This window comes from Mus pahari, chromosome 14, assembly GCF_900095145.1.
Source record: "Mus pahari chromosome 14, PAHARI_EIJ_v1.1, whole genome shotgun sequence".
In the NCBI taxonomy this organism is placed as follows: domain Eukaryota; kingdom Metazoa; phylum Chordata; class Mammalia; order Rodentia; family Muridae; genus Mus; species Mus pahari.
Genome location: NC_034603.1, coordinates 15,968,098 through 15,983,191, shown reverse-complemented (window position 1 = coordinate 15,983,191; position 15,094 = coordinate 15,968,098). Strand labels below are relative to the sequence as shown.

Genomic DNA, 15,094 nt, shown 5'->3' with positions numbered 1-15,094 from the left:
AATGGGACTCTAGTGGATGCAAGTAGGGAGTGTGTGTGTGTATGTGGGGAGGGAGGGTCTAATTCTCATTTCCAGGTGCTTCTGAGTTTTAGCATGCCCTCAAAAGGACCTCCTGGAAAGGGGTTGTCCTTTAGGAGAAAAGAGATATGGGGAAGCCAGATACCCCTTTCTGGCATCTCTAGCCTCTTGACACGGTGGTTAGTAATGTTAGCACACATTGTTAATTATCACGGAGGCCTATTTTACTAGTGATTACAAAGTGCTGGAACTCATTTTATTTATACATTTCCTATGATGAGCCCTGCTAAATTCATAGGCTACTTTTATTTCTTTTTTTTTTTTTTCTAGAAGCTTCCTGCGCACATGCTCCTGCTTCTGTTTCTAGACACTCATGAGAGATTTTCTCTTCTACCTTTAAAAGAGACCTGCAGTGTTAGGAATATTAACACTTTGCTGTTATGAAATGAAAAGACTGGGCTTCAAGCAAACCCTGTAAATAACATAGGGTGGTGCATAACAGATCTGGGAGCTATGTTTTATCAGCAATAATTTCTGACCTCAACAGGAAAGCATGTGTCACGGGAACTGAAGTGCAGTCTGATACTTAACAGTCCCAAGTTCCTATTCACTCTCCACTCTGTCATATAAATGACTTTAACCCTGAGTCCTGATCTCTCTGCACACACATACACACACACACACACACACACACACACACACGCACGCACACACAACCAAAACCCAAAAGAACACTGTAGTAGGTGTGACATGTATTTGTTACTGAACTATCAAATACCTTAGCATTTAAGAGCATGCATTCTGGCTTGTGATTATTTCATTGAGTGATCCAAGTGAGCGTGCACTCCCATCTATTATGACAATTCATATTTGCATACGGACATAAGATAATGACTGCTGCACACAGACTTCACTGGCTGATGTCTGAACAAAGCCACTCCATTTCCTTGTTGAGTAGAAAGCAAACAAGAAGGGAGCCCTGCAGGAAACAAACTGCCACACTGACAGGTAGAGTAAGCATGGAATCTGAAGAGAAGGGTGGAATTACTGCCTAACCCCAAGCCATTATACAAAGCACTGTGGTTCCTTGTGACCAACCAGCGTCAGAAGCTACACGCTGTTTAGCTTGCATTTCCTCATACAATTTGTCTAAAACAGGAGGGCAGTGCAGAGAATAATAGGTAAGAAAATTCAGTCTCAGACATGGTCGCTACCTGTTTACTCAAAGCCTCAGAAAGATTCTCTTTAGTTTTAATCAACGTCTGTCTAACTCTTCAGAGTTTACGTAACGGGTTACACCTCCGTGGTCTCTGTTCGTAGGATCCTCTTTTCTTCCTTTGGGTAGAATATAAACTGGCTTCACTTGTTAAGAGCTTTATGAAAATACAGTCAATCCTGATCATCTATGAACAACATTAGCAGTAAACACTTAATCTGTCATTCCTTACTGGATGTGGTTTCCCTTGGCTCTCATTTGAGAAAGAATCTTACTATGTGTGTCAGCCGAGCTTGGGGTCTGAATCCGAGTTGCTCCTGCCTCAGCCTTCTCTAAAGTGCTGGGAGTAGAGGTTAGGGCTAATAAATTTGATTCTACTATTGCATTTTGCAGTTGATTTCACAAAGAGCCATTTGAGTTGTTCTTCTAGGTTTTATATATTGCAGATGAACCCTGAAAACCTGACCAATGATATAGCCAGAGAACAACTGAGCTCATACTCATACTCAGGCAGAGCTTTAATACTTAGCCAAATGCACCTTTGTATTTTATGGCACCAAGGCAAAACCATAGCCCTATTTGACAGCTTCTTAGAATGAGGACATTCTATGTGTTCTCAGCAGTAACACTGAAGCTCTGACTTACCTATATTATCAAAGGCAGATAGATAATCAGGAACCAATGTTCTTGGAATGAGATGATGCCAAGCTATTATTGTTGATGTGAGTGACCCTGATTAGGATCTCTGTTGCATTGACTGTATAGAGATATATGGAAATCCACTGCTCATCACCTAGTCCCTTAATCATTGTCTTCCTAAGCATGTCATTGACTGTTTTTCTTTGCTGACAAGTAAGGAGAGGGTGACAGAGTCAACCCTCTCGATTTGAGGCTCAACAGAAATATCAGTGTCTGGTTTTCAGGTCAGGAAGAGTAACATTGCTACCACTATAAATATTGCTAATATCTAACTCATGTTCTATTGTCCAGGCACATGTGAATTTTTTGAGTTTCTGGAGGACTTCATGAGAAAATATTGAAATTCAACTGTGTTACTACTTTCAATGATTGTGTGACTCATTCCATGAATATTGCAAACAGGATTTTATTTAGGGAACTTATTCATCCTGTTACTTAGAATGGCAATGCTAACTATATCTATGTCAACAACAAGTTAGAAGAAAAATGACTCGTATTTCTAGATAACTGTCTTAGTTAGGGTTTTATTGCTGTGAAAAAACATCATGACTACAGAAACTCTTATAAAGGAAAACATTTAATTGGAGCTGGCTTACAGTTTCAGAGGTTTAGTCCATTAATGTCATGGCAGAAAACAAGAGAATGTATAGTCAGACAGATGCTGGAGAAGGAGTTTAGAGTTCTACATCTTGATCCACAGGTAGCAGGGAGAGAAGACATGAGCTTCTGAGACCTCACAGCACAACCCTCTAGTGACACAATTTCTCTAACAAAGTCACGCCTCCTAATAGTGTCACTCCTTATGGGACAAACATTCAAACACCTGAGTCTATAGAGGGCATTCCTATTCAAACTACAACAACAGCGGGAATAGTTCATGTGATAAGGGTGTTGGGTGGATATTTCTTTGCACACTTAGTTTTAAGAGCTGTTCTTCCAGGCTATTGTGATTATTGCCCAAAGACTATCAGTATCTGATCCACTTTATAAAATAGATGTGATAAACATATTTCATTATCAAAAAAGACTGTATAGATCAGTGCCTATTTAGCTCAGGTACCAGAAAACTTCCTGGAATGTCACTATAACATTCTGTACCTTGTCTTCCAGAGTCCTTTTAATTTCACCACCCAATTTAAAAGTCTAACTAGGTAAGAAATAAGGTCTTACTGTATTGGCAAGATATCATGTACCATAGAGTCACTCTTGCTTTTAAACCTGAAAATCCATCAACTATGTTGTTTTGCTATGTCCTAGCAGTCCAATACATATCTAACTAGGAGGCAAGGTCTTTCATATTGCACACACCCCAAATTACCAGTCTAGTTGTATAGTTGATCACGTAGATTCCTAAAGTGTTTTCTGTCTGTTAAGCCCAGTATTGTTTCAATAATCGCATCTGGTACAAGATGTAACCAGTCTACCCATAGTGATGTGGTACAGGGTTTGTTGTCATGGCTACATGGGGTGGTACCAATTCTGAGATGCGTCTAGAACTCTGGACAAAAATATACCCTGTCCTGCCTGGATGCCTTTTCTCCTGCCCATAGGGATCAAGCAGTTCCATTTTCAGTTGTGTTTCTGTGCACTGTTTCTTTTCATTGGCATTGTGACGTTTTGGAGTGTCAGACCTAGAGTTGAGAGATTAGAGATTAAAGAGGTGTGGTTCACATAGCTCTCAGAGCATCCACTAATTGATGCCTCTTGAAGAGTGGAATGTCCTCTGGAGCATGTGTGGCTGCCCATGGGGCAATACCACTTTCCTCTATGAGTAAGTTTCCACCCTGGGAAACACTGGCAATTGAAAGGGTTTTTTTTTTTCTCTTGACATTAATAATCTTATCAACACCCCCAGTATGTGCTTCTCAGTTTATTTTACATGTGACAAAATTAATGCCTTTCCATGGATTTCAGAGATGATGATTTCTGAAACAGACTGGAACTTTTTACTATACTGTGGGGTATCTTGGTCGAGTACTTCATAACAAAAACTCAGAAGTGTGTAATGGATTATGTCTGGTGAGCAAGCTCATGAAATAAACATGTTTCTAAGGAAAGCAGTAATTAGCATGGTCTGGTTACATAGTCCCCTTATCCTATAATTCAGTTATTTGGAGACAGAGGCAGGAAGTTCACAAGTTGAAGATATTTGTAGGCTACAGAGTAAATTCAAAGCCAGCCTGAACAACTTAGAATCTATCTTCAAAGGTTAAGGAAACAGCACAGAGAGAATGGTGGGAGAAGAAGAACAAGGAAAAGAGTTAGAGAAGGAAAAGAAACAAGCAAAGACATCTACAAAAGGGAAAGGGAATATAGAATTGCCTCTTTTGAAGTATTTACTATGTTTGTCAAGATTTGAGATATTTAAGTCCATACATCCTTCATTACCACATAAGACAACTGAGAATCTGTGGGATGGAAGATGTAATTGGTCACACTTTGCACATCTGAGCAGAAATTAGGAGATTATAAAGTCTGAAGAATACTATTAGGAGCAAAGGCTTCACAAAGTCACAGTGAGTCCACGGTGGTTCCCAGCCCTTAATAAAATGGCCACTGAACAGTATGTTTCCAGTGACCATGTGTTGAGTGAATGCACCTCTGACCATGTCCTTACCTGATCTAGGATGGATTACCATTTATTTTTCCTCTGAAGAACCTTAACTATTGCTTAGGTTAGTTGTAACTAAGATAGTAAAGGAGATTTTTTTCAGTGTTATATTTTTATATTTTTCCCACCCTAACATAGACTATCACTCACAGAAGTTGGATACAAGGTAACAAAGATGCATCTAGATGGACTTGAGACAGGGCTCCTCAAGGCAGCCTGTTTAACAGCTTCATGTGTGTCATCATTCTGAAGTTCAGCATTGTTTGCTTTTAGAAGTTGTGTCCCTTGGCTTTGGAAATGCAGGAATAATTGAAGCTGTGACAAGTTGATTATGAGCTTTCTACAAAAACCATGGCCAAGATCCCCTAAATTACTAGGTATCCGCAAGAAGGAATGAAGTGAACTAGGAAAGTTGACTCCTATCATGTAGTTCTTCGACTGCCCCAATATGAGGGCAGGCAGGGTAACATCACACATCTGTTGATGGTGCAGACAAAGTTACCTAGAGTCACTGTAAGCCACAGAAGCAGTTCCATTCCACAAGAGTAGTAAAAGATCCGGACAATGGAGGGAAATGAAATGAAGGCCCATGAGGTCATGAGATCACAAATAGAGTATATGACTACAATGGACAAAAGAAACAAAATCAGTTGAAGAATCCATCATCACAATAGAGAATGACAAATATGTCTGTGGCCACCGCTTCACCATAAATATCTTAATGGATACATATATAGAAAAAATGTCTTAGAAAAATCTGAATGTCTTGATATTTACAAATGCCAAAGAATTTCATGGTAGCAGATGAAGCTATTATACCTATGATCATCCAAAAGTCTGTCAGCTGTATCTAGACTTTTGACACTGGAATATGATGTAATTTGCCAATGTGTCTGGCTACATTCATAGCTATTTTGTTAAAGCATTGTACTCTGTTTCTTAGCTAATCATAGACTTCTGAAAACAACAAAATCCTATTATTAAAGCAGGATGGAAAACATTTTATTTTATGTAGTTTAAAATGGTTGATGACCTGGGGTTTAGCCCAGTGAGAAAAGAGAATCCCAAAGAGAAGGCGCCATAACAAACACACAAAGGAAACTAATGAGAGAAAAACTTCAGAGCCAACGTTTTTTGAACTCTGGTCCTGTGCTTTCCAACCCTAAGCATATCTCCTCCCTTTTGTTCACATAAACTTGAATTCATTCTGTTTCATACTCTCTCCCTCAAGAAAGTATAGACTGAGTTTACAGAAAATGATAAAAATGAAGGCATGGGAGAAAAGGCAGAGAAAATGAAAAGGGCAAAGTGATGTTCACAACAGGAGCAGGGGCATCTAGGTATTTCCAAGAAGTAGCTACTCAGAATTTTCATTTACATCATATCGCTAGATATGTGTAATAAATATTTGTGTCACATGGCAGGCCATTTAAAGTCATTTTTTAAGCTTAACATTGAAAGTCATTCACTTTCTCATCATATCATTTTCAGGATTAATGGGGATGGTATGCTTTGTGTTTAGTTATGCACAGATACTCACCGAATGGTCCTTGGAAAGACTTAACTCATTCACTCAAAGAGTGTGCTCCACACATGTGCACTAGCTAGACTGTAGTATACATCCTAGGGTGGAGTATATGTATTTAAAATACAAGGAACAGTGCTCCTTATACATATAGGACCTATGTTTTAGCATGGAAAACAAAGTAGTAAATGAGAAAATGTTTAATATATCAGAAAGACTTCCCTGAGTTTAAACAGAAAGATGAATGAGAGATATGGTAGGGTTTATGATTTTATATAGGTGTTTATAAGAGCCACACAGGAAAGGTGGGCATCAAGCAAAGATGAAAGTTCTTGAATTTAAAAAGACTGTTCCTCGTTAAAAGCAATACCGGGGTTAAGTTGAAAAGGTTCAGAAGTATTTAGAGGTATGCTGGTGGACTGCAGGTCAGCGTGAAGCAATTATGAGGGGCAGAGTAGGCTGCCGGGAAGGGCTAACTGCTGCCTCATTCCTGATGATCTTGGACATTTTAAAGACTTGGGGAAATGTGAATTTGAACTTGAGAAGCCTATCTAGGGCTAAAGACAAATCTCCCAAATCTGAGAATGTGACAACTCAAGTCAAGGAACTGGAAGTTCAAGAGTATATAGAAAAGCAGCTCAGAACTGGGTAGCAAGGTGTCCTTACATTAGAAACAAGGAAGTTGCAATGGTTTCCTGGAAGTGCCCATGATGGAGTGGCCAGTAGTAACAGATGTTTGTGATATCTTATGTACAAATGAGTAGAATGTATAGAGATGGAGTGATGTTCCTCTATCCTTTGGTGTCATTTGGTCATAGAAAAGAGATAAGCACATACTCTTTACTAAAGAGATATTCATTCATTTTTTTTTCATACCAAAGCAATGTCATCATGGGAAAAATAACTTATCTCTAATACACGATTTCCATTTAAAACAGATGAGCAAATGAATATTGTTGTGTACTAGAAAGATCTTTGCAAGCGTAATACTATAATTACTTTTTGGTAGTGGTGATGTCAGTGACAACTGTTGGTGCTGGTCCCTGTCCTGCTTGCAGTTGTGCTGGTGGGAGTGGTTATGATGGCAAACATAGTCATGGTGCTTGTGGAGGCAACAGTGGTTATAGTAATGGTGCTATTGATGGTGCTAATTGTGTGGTATGTATGCATGCTCAGGTTTGAGATGTTTTAATCACTCAATTCTCAATTCTTTATTGTCGTTTAAGAGGCCTAATTTTGTTTCTAGAGCAAATGGTCTTTGATTTGGTATTACCTTGCTGATCTCTGTTTTGAATATGTCAATATTTCTTTTGTCCTTTTGTAGACATAGAAGAACCCTTTATCCTTGGAACTTGGAAACAGCTACACTGGATCCTGTGTGGAAGTTAAGGAGACGGTTGCTGTGGTGGGGGCCTGAGAACATTATTTCATCCCAATGTTGCTCTGACGTTTGTGTTTAAGATTCAAGAAGAGTAAGAAAGAAAGGTATGGATGTAAACTTTTAACTTCTTAATTTTTAAGGCAAATGTGGTACATTTTAAAGATTTATTTCATTGATTTCTCCCATACTGCCTTTGCTTTTCTGTGTGTCCTTTTCCCAGTTAAGAAATAGCTTTATCTTTATGTAATGTGTTGGGTAGACCAAGGTACTATGAGGGAAACTGAGTGGGGCTGCATTGTTCCAACATGAATCAGATAGGTAAAAGGCAGTATGACAAAGAGGACAGAGAAGTGGGCAGGTGTGAAATAGACAGAAAAGTGAAATTGTTGTAGATGTCTATGCTCTAGAAGACATACGTAAATATATTATTCTGTGTCATAAATAATGTTATTACTATTTATTACTGTTTATTTCCACGTCTATGGAAAGCTGATTATAAAGTTCTCTTTCTTAAATTCCTTGGAAAGACCCAGCATATATATGGCTCTATTGGGGCATTGAATAAAAAGACTCCCATAGCTTTTAAAATCATAAATACCATTATTACAGTAATTAAAGGGTAATCAATGGAGTATGTATGTTTATAAGATATTATGCAAACTTATTTACAATATAAATAATTTTAGATGTATCTAATTGCTCGTCAGTGTGTATATATCACTCTGTATATACAAATCCTTATGTTTGTACATATGGAGTGTGTCAAGGAAGAATAGAGAAAGAAAGAATAACTGGAACATAATTTTTAAGTGTGGTAAATCAGCTTTTACCTTCTGATATTTGCAAAAATGTCTGTAAATTTCATGACAACCATGAGGGATAGAATTTCTGTTCCAGGAAGCCAGAGAGGAGATAAATAGAAAGTTTCCTGAGACTTTTGGATTCAGAGGCCAGAATCTGTTCTGCCTTATTAAAATTGCAGTTTATAGATTCATTTGTATAGAAGAGTGGGGTCACATTTGTCTCTGGGGAAAATGGTTTAACTTGTGCCTATGGCATATCCAGGGGATATTGTAAAGTGTCTTAGAAAAGTCTACTGGTACCTTATTCCCTATTTTTTGAGACATTCTCTCTCTCTCTCTCTCTCTCTCTCTCTCTCTCTCTCTCTCTCTCTCTCTCAAAAGAAGTTGGGGAAAAACAAATCAAAACAATACAGCAACACTTTCTTATGATATGTAGGGTTATGGGAGCTAGGAAGGCATGTTGGCTAGTTGTAGGGCTGGGCTCCTTCTGTGGCTCCATGAAACTCCCTTAGGCCAGGCACTCAGAAGAGATGGAGGCATTGGCCTGGAAAAGATCAAGTTAAGGATAAACACAGCCCTGCAGTCACCTGCATTTCTCCCTGCTGGAGTAAGTGTGGAGCTTCCTTTAGGTTTGTGAGTGAATGCTTTGTTGATGGTGAAGCATATATACTTACTATCTGCTATTTCCAAATGCCAGCAAAGATATGTTAGGACTCTGTTAGTCACATGACTCATATACCTCTCTAAAAAAACAAAATACCTCTGAGAGATGAAGGACTGTGTGAAGTAAGAAATCATGCCTTCATTCTCAGCAGCATCTTCTTTGTTCATAAAAATGTATAGTTCTTTTTTCTTTTCTATCACAGGCTGTGTTTAAAACAATTCAACATTAAATATTAATTAGGAACTCGTTTCTCATTAACATGATTATAAAGACCAAATTAATAATTTAATGATCCAAAAGAAGTCATGCGTAAACACAGTCTTCCATTTTGGAGTCCTTACATGAGCAGAAATATGCTGTGCAGTAGATGTGCGTCTGTCGTTGCAGGTATCTTTGCTCACAAATGGTCTAAAGAGAGGAAAGCTAAAACATTCATTATTGCTTCTCTGAAAGTCCTAGAGAAGTCTCTACATGGGGTTGGGATTTTGATTGAATTCCTATTTTGAGTATGTGTTGATCTTTAATTCAGAATGTCTGTGCTCTGTATGCCAGCCACTTAAAACATAAATTCAGCAAAATTTTGGAGATCTTGGCTATAAAAATATTCTTTGTTTAGATAACAATTGGTAAAGGGAAAATAAACTCTCTTTGTTCACAAAGATGTGAGAAAATTTCTGCTGTGTGATAAATGAATATTGAGGGGATCTATTAAGTTGATCACACATACACATACATGTGTACACACATACATATAAATACATACATATACAGATACATGTATATACACAAATACACAAATGCACATATATATCCATATATACACACATACATACATACACATACACACACACACACACCTATGTGTGTGTGTGTGTGTGTGTGTGTGTGTGTGTGTGTGTGTGCGCGCGCGCATGCACTAAACCAAAATGTCTTTTCCAGGATGATAGAATAGACTGAGATGGTGTGAGCACTATCCATTTACCACAGTGCTGCCTGGATCCCATGGTTTGGCATACTGGAAAGATTCTCAAACTTCTCTTCCTGTGAAGACAGGAAGTATAAATTAGTGGCTATAGGAGCAAAATAATAAAAGGCAAATAATAGTCTGTGTTTGAGCATTAGAAAGGCCATTGAATTCTCCAGAGTCAGTATTTTCTAAAGTGTGTTCCATAAGCTTGTAGCTTCAATGTCATCTCAGCTTGGAACACATATAAATTCTGAGGCCATTCTGGGCTGCAGAATGACACTCTGTAACTTGCATCCCTCTGCAAAGGAGGGAAAGAGAAACTGCCCTCTGAGATAGGTGTTGCCACCCCTGTTTTACTTAGACACAAAGTGACTCCTACAAAAGGAATGTTCCTGTCTAAAAGAAATGCAGGGTCAAAGTGGAACAGAGCCTGAAGGAAAGACCATCCAGAGACTGCCCACCTAGGGATCCGTCTCATCTGTAGACACCAAACTCCATACACTATTGTTGATGCCAAGAAGTGCTTGCTGTCAGGAGCTTGGTATAGCTGTCCCCTGAGAGGCTCTAACAGTGCCTAAAAATAAAGATGCGGATGTTTTCAGTCAACCATTGGGCTGCCAATAGAAGAGTTAGGGGAAAAAACTTAAGGAGATGAAGTGGATGCAATGCCATAAGAAGAACAACATCTTCTGACCAGACCCCCCCAGAGCTCCCAGGGACTGAACCACCAACCTAAGAGTACACATGGAGAGAACCATGGCTCCAGCTGCATATGTAGCAGAGGATTGCCTTAGCTGGCATCAGTGGGAGGGGAGGCCATTGTTCCTGTGGAAGCTTGATGCCCCAGCATAGGGGAATGCTAGGGCGGTGAGGTGGAAATGGGGGGTCACCCTCAGAGAGATGGAGAGGGAGGATGGCAGAGGGGAAACCAGGAAAGGGGACAACATTTGAAATGTACATAAATAAAATAAGGAATAAAAAATTAAAACAGAAAATTAATGTAACAAGTCCCAGTGCACAATGCTTTTCCACACACTAAATTGTAAGGTCATTTCATATGATTTCATTATGGACTAGCTGTCTTCATTCCATATGAGATGTACAGAAGTAGTCCTCTACAAGAGGCTTCCCTAATCCCCAGTTAGGAAGAGTGGCCGTTGAATTAATTATGTATTATATTAGTAGCTTAGGGAAAGTAAAAAGTTGATGGTAAATATCACTCCTGTCCTTGAGGCTCATTGCTTGAGACAACATGGCTCTCAGGTCAATCTTTTATGACCATAGGCCATTGTATAAACACTGTTTCCAGGAATTGTAGCAGAATGAGGGCCAGTATATGCAGAGCCATGGAGTGAGGCTGTACTGACTTCCCTCCAAGCCACCCATCTTCCTACATGTAGAGTAAGCGGTAACACTCCTATAGAAAAGAATACCATGATTCCTTGATGTAAGTATGGGGTCCCTCTGGATTGCTGCTTATAGGTGTGCTATTCACTCCATTTCAACTGATTGCAAAACGTTATTTTCTAAAAAGTGGTATCAATTTCATTGTAAGAATTTGGAAGCTCTGAATGGAGTCGACACATACGGCAAAGAAAAGACAAGGGCATTTAATTAATACATAGGAAATGATTTTGAGAAAAAAAAATTCTGTCATTAAATGGGAATGTTACACTTTATCTATCCAGAGGGACCCAAGGGAGGCTGGAACTCTTTCGCATGTTTAACACATACCAGCAAGGTTAATTGTCTCGGGATATTGAAGAGCTCAGCTCCTTTGTAAACCTCCATCATTTGCCTTGCTGTCATAAACCATTTTTCATGTGACTTCGGAATCCTTCATTATTTTAGCTGGGCTTTTCAAAGTTTTGATTCCCAGGGTATAATTTAAAAACCAGAAAAACTGCAAATGTGTGCAAGCTATCGGAGCATGATATTGACAAATTAATTAGTCTATGCCCAACCTGCTCCCCTGGTACAAAGGCTCCATGTACCTCCAAGAGTATCAAAGGCAAAATGAAAAGCTGACTTTGGGGATAGGTTTTATTATTGTTTCTGCCAGTCATCATTTGGAGAGGGGCTATGGCTGACTCAGAAGAGAGACGTGTGTGTGTGTGTGTGTGTGTGTGTGTGTGTGTGTGTGTGTGTGTGATTTTTTGTAAGTTGATTATGTTGCTTTTGTGTGTATAATTTGTAAATGAGATCATGTTGCAATGTCAAACAACTGGACATGCCTGTTACTTTCCTTTTCTTTCAAGTGAATTGGTACTTAATGATTATATATAAACATACTCTGAGTACATATAATAACCATATAAGAGCCAATTTAAACATGTCATATGAAATTCTAAACAGATGAAGGTAAAGAACTTTACATGGGGTGTAGAGTAATGATCAGCAATTAACATTACTTATGATCATCTAGAGTACCCATGTTTGGTTCTCAGAACCTATATCATGTGGCTCTCAACTCCTTGTAACTCTAGCTCCACAGTATCTGTCACCTGCCTTTTGCTACAAGCACACCTGTGTTCATGTACAAACATGCACACACACAATCAAACACAAAAACAAAATCTTAAAGAACAGGAACCTAGCAGACCAAACTATCTCTGGATGTGTTCAGGAGGCCCTGAAGCCTGTACAGAACCTGTGTTAATATTCTCTAATCCTGTTTCTCAGTGGGCAGAACCATTTTTGCCTTTGCTTTTTTTCCTATTTATTTACTTTTTTTTTAAAATAATGTAAGCAGCTACCATGTTAGGAGGAGTCATGTCCTTTTGACAGTCACTGGAGGAAAGATTGGTGGGTTTCCCCTTGAGCCTGTGCTTTGCTGCCTATCTGTTTACGCCTGCTGAATTTTACTCCAGGCCTTTGAAATTTAACAAAAATGTGTGCTCATGCACATTCAGAATCTTTCACAGATTTAGATCTTATTTACAAGTTAAATCTCTGTCTCCTTGAAACAGCCATTTAAGTTTCCAGCTGCAATTCTATAAAGAGTTGTTTTGTTTCTAAGGAAATACAGACAGGAAATTTCAACTCAGTAAATGTATATCTTATTAATTATGTTAATCAACACTTGTTTATTTCTGGGAAGTTGTGAACAAACATGTATTCATTTCAGACAGAGAATTGATGGCAGACCAAAGTAATAACATCACCAAAGTGAAACACAGATGAGCCAGTATTTTTGTGGTTCCTTATATGAGTATGGGTGAGTAGTTATACATAAGAATGTATATGACTCAAAGATAGTTTGATCACTGAAAGTTCACCTAGCATGTGTGATGACTCACTAAACTTGGAATCCTGAGGATTCCACATAAATTACAGGCAGCTGGACAGGTAATTTGTTTAACTTCATAGAAGGGTCTGTGAATCTGCTAAGTCTCTAGAACTTCCTGAGACTTATGAGTTGTTTGTTCCTGACTCTTAATGAGCCCCCTTGTAGAACTTCCTAAGGTTTAATGAGCCTGCTTTGATAATTTCTTGAGCCTCCTTCTAGGATGCAACATTAAAACTAGTTAAAACTTGGAGGAAATTGCTCCACAATACATGATTTCAGGAAGACTTCAAACCTGACTTATAACTCTTCTGTTGAAGAGGGTTTATTATAATCATGCTGATCAGTCAGCTCTTTATCACAAATGAATGCCAGACATCTCCCTGGTGGGCTTGTACCTCTGATCTCCAGATATCCACTTGCAGATACTGTGCCAAGTATAAGAGTGGCTTCTGTCCTTTGTCATCTAGGAAAGGCTTGACACTCTTGACTCTGACATTTTAAATGTCTTTAAATCTACAATTCTCTAGTCTCTTAAGAAGTTATTCTGTTTCTTGTGGGGTTTCTTATTTATTTCTTTACTTAGATATTTTCTTTATTTGCATTTCAAATGTTAACCTCTTTCCTAGTTCCCTTTCCAAAAATCCCCTATGCCCTCTCCCCTCCTCCTCCTCCCCAACCCACACACTCTCATTCCTGGACCTGGCATTCTCCTATACTGGGATTAGAACCTTCATAGGACCAAGGGCCTCTCCTCCCATTGATGGCCAACTAGGCCATTCTCTGCTATATATGAAGCTAGAGACACGAATCCCAACATTTTTTTTTTTTTTTTGATTGGTAGTTTAGTCCCAGAGAGCTTTGGGGGTACCAGATAGTTCATATTGTTGGTCCTTCTATAGGGCTGCAAACCCTTTCAGCTCCTTGGGTACTTTCTCTAGCTCCTTCATTGAGGACCCTGTGGTCCATCCAATGGATGACTGTGCACATCCACTTCTGTATTTGCCAAGTACTGGTAGCCCTCTTAGAAGACAGCTATATTAGGCTCCTGTCAGCAAAATCTTGTTGGCATCTGCAATAGTGTCTGGATTTGATGGTTATTTATGAGATGGATCCCCAGGTAGGGCAGTCTCTGGATGTTTATTCCTTCAGTCTCTGCTCCAACCTTTGTCTCTATAACTCCTTCCATAGATAATTTCTTCCCCATTCTAAGGAGGAACGAAGCATCCACACTTTGATCTTATCCTTCTTCTTGAATTTCATGTGCTTTGAAAATTGTATCTTGGGTATTCTGAGCTTCTGGGCTAATATCCACTTATCAGTGAGTGCATATCATGTGTGTTCTTTTGTAATTGGGTTACCTCACTCAGGATGATATTTTCTACTTCCATTCATTTGCCTAAGAATTTCATAAATTCATTGTTTTTAATAACTGTGTAGTACTCCATTGTGTAAATGTACCACATTTTCTGTATCCATTCCTCTGTTGAGGAACATCTGGGTTCTTTCCAGCTTCTGGCTATTATAAATAAGGCTGCTATGAACATAGTGGAGTATGTGTCCATATTACAAGTTGGAGTTTTTAAGGAAGGAGTTTTTGTTCCTATGCATTATCATGGTAGAAATCTCTTTCCTCCATTTCTGAGAAGAGAAAAGAAAAGACAGCTAGCCATGGGCAAAACAAAATAGAACAAAACCGTATCAGAGGTGCTATGGCTTGAATGTTATTTGCAGTGGTTCCCCCATTGGCTCATACATTTAAACACTCAGTCCCTAATTGCTGGTGCTGTTTGAGGATGTGGAGGAAGAGGACATATTGCCTTGTAGTAGGAAATAAGTCATGGGGGCAGGCGTTGATTGTTTATAGTCTTACCCCATTTCTCATACATCCTTTGCTTTTTTTTTTTTTTTTTTTTTTTTTTTT

The 15,094-nt window shown here is 38.8% G+C and overlaps 1 long non-coding RNA gene across 1 annotated transcript in view; it reads left to right on the top strand.

Annotated features, from left to right (window-relative positions):
- Positions 1–15,094, top strand: part of LOC115065343 — a 100,707-nt gene that overhangs the window by 85,063 nt on the left and 550 nt on the right. Inside the window, exon 2 of the long non-coding RNA XR_003845119.1 lies at positions 7,394–7,554. This is a non-coding gene — a long non-coding RNA (uncharacterized LOC115065343). The remainder of the gene's footprint in view (positions 1–7,393; positions 7,555–15,094) is intronic.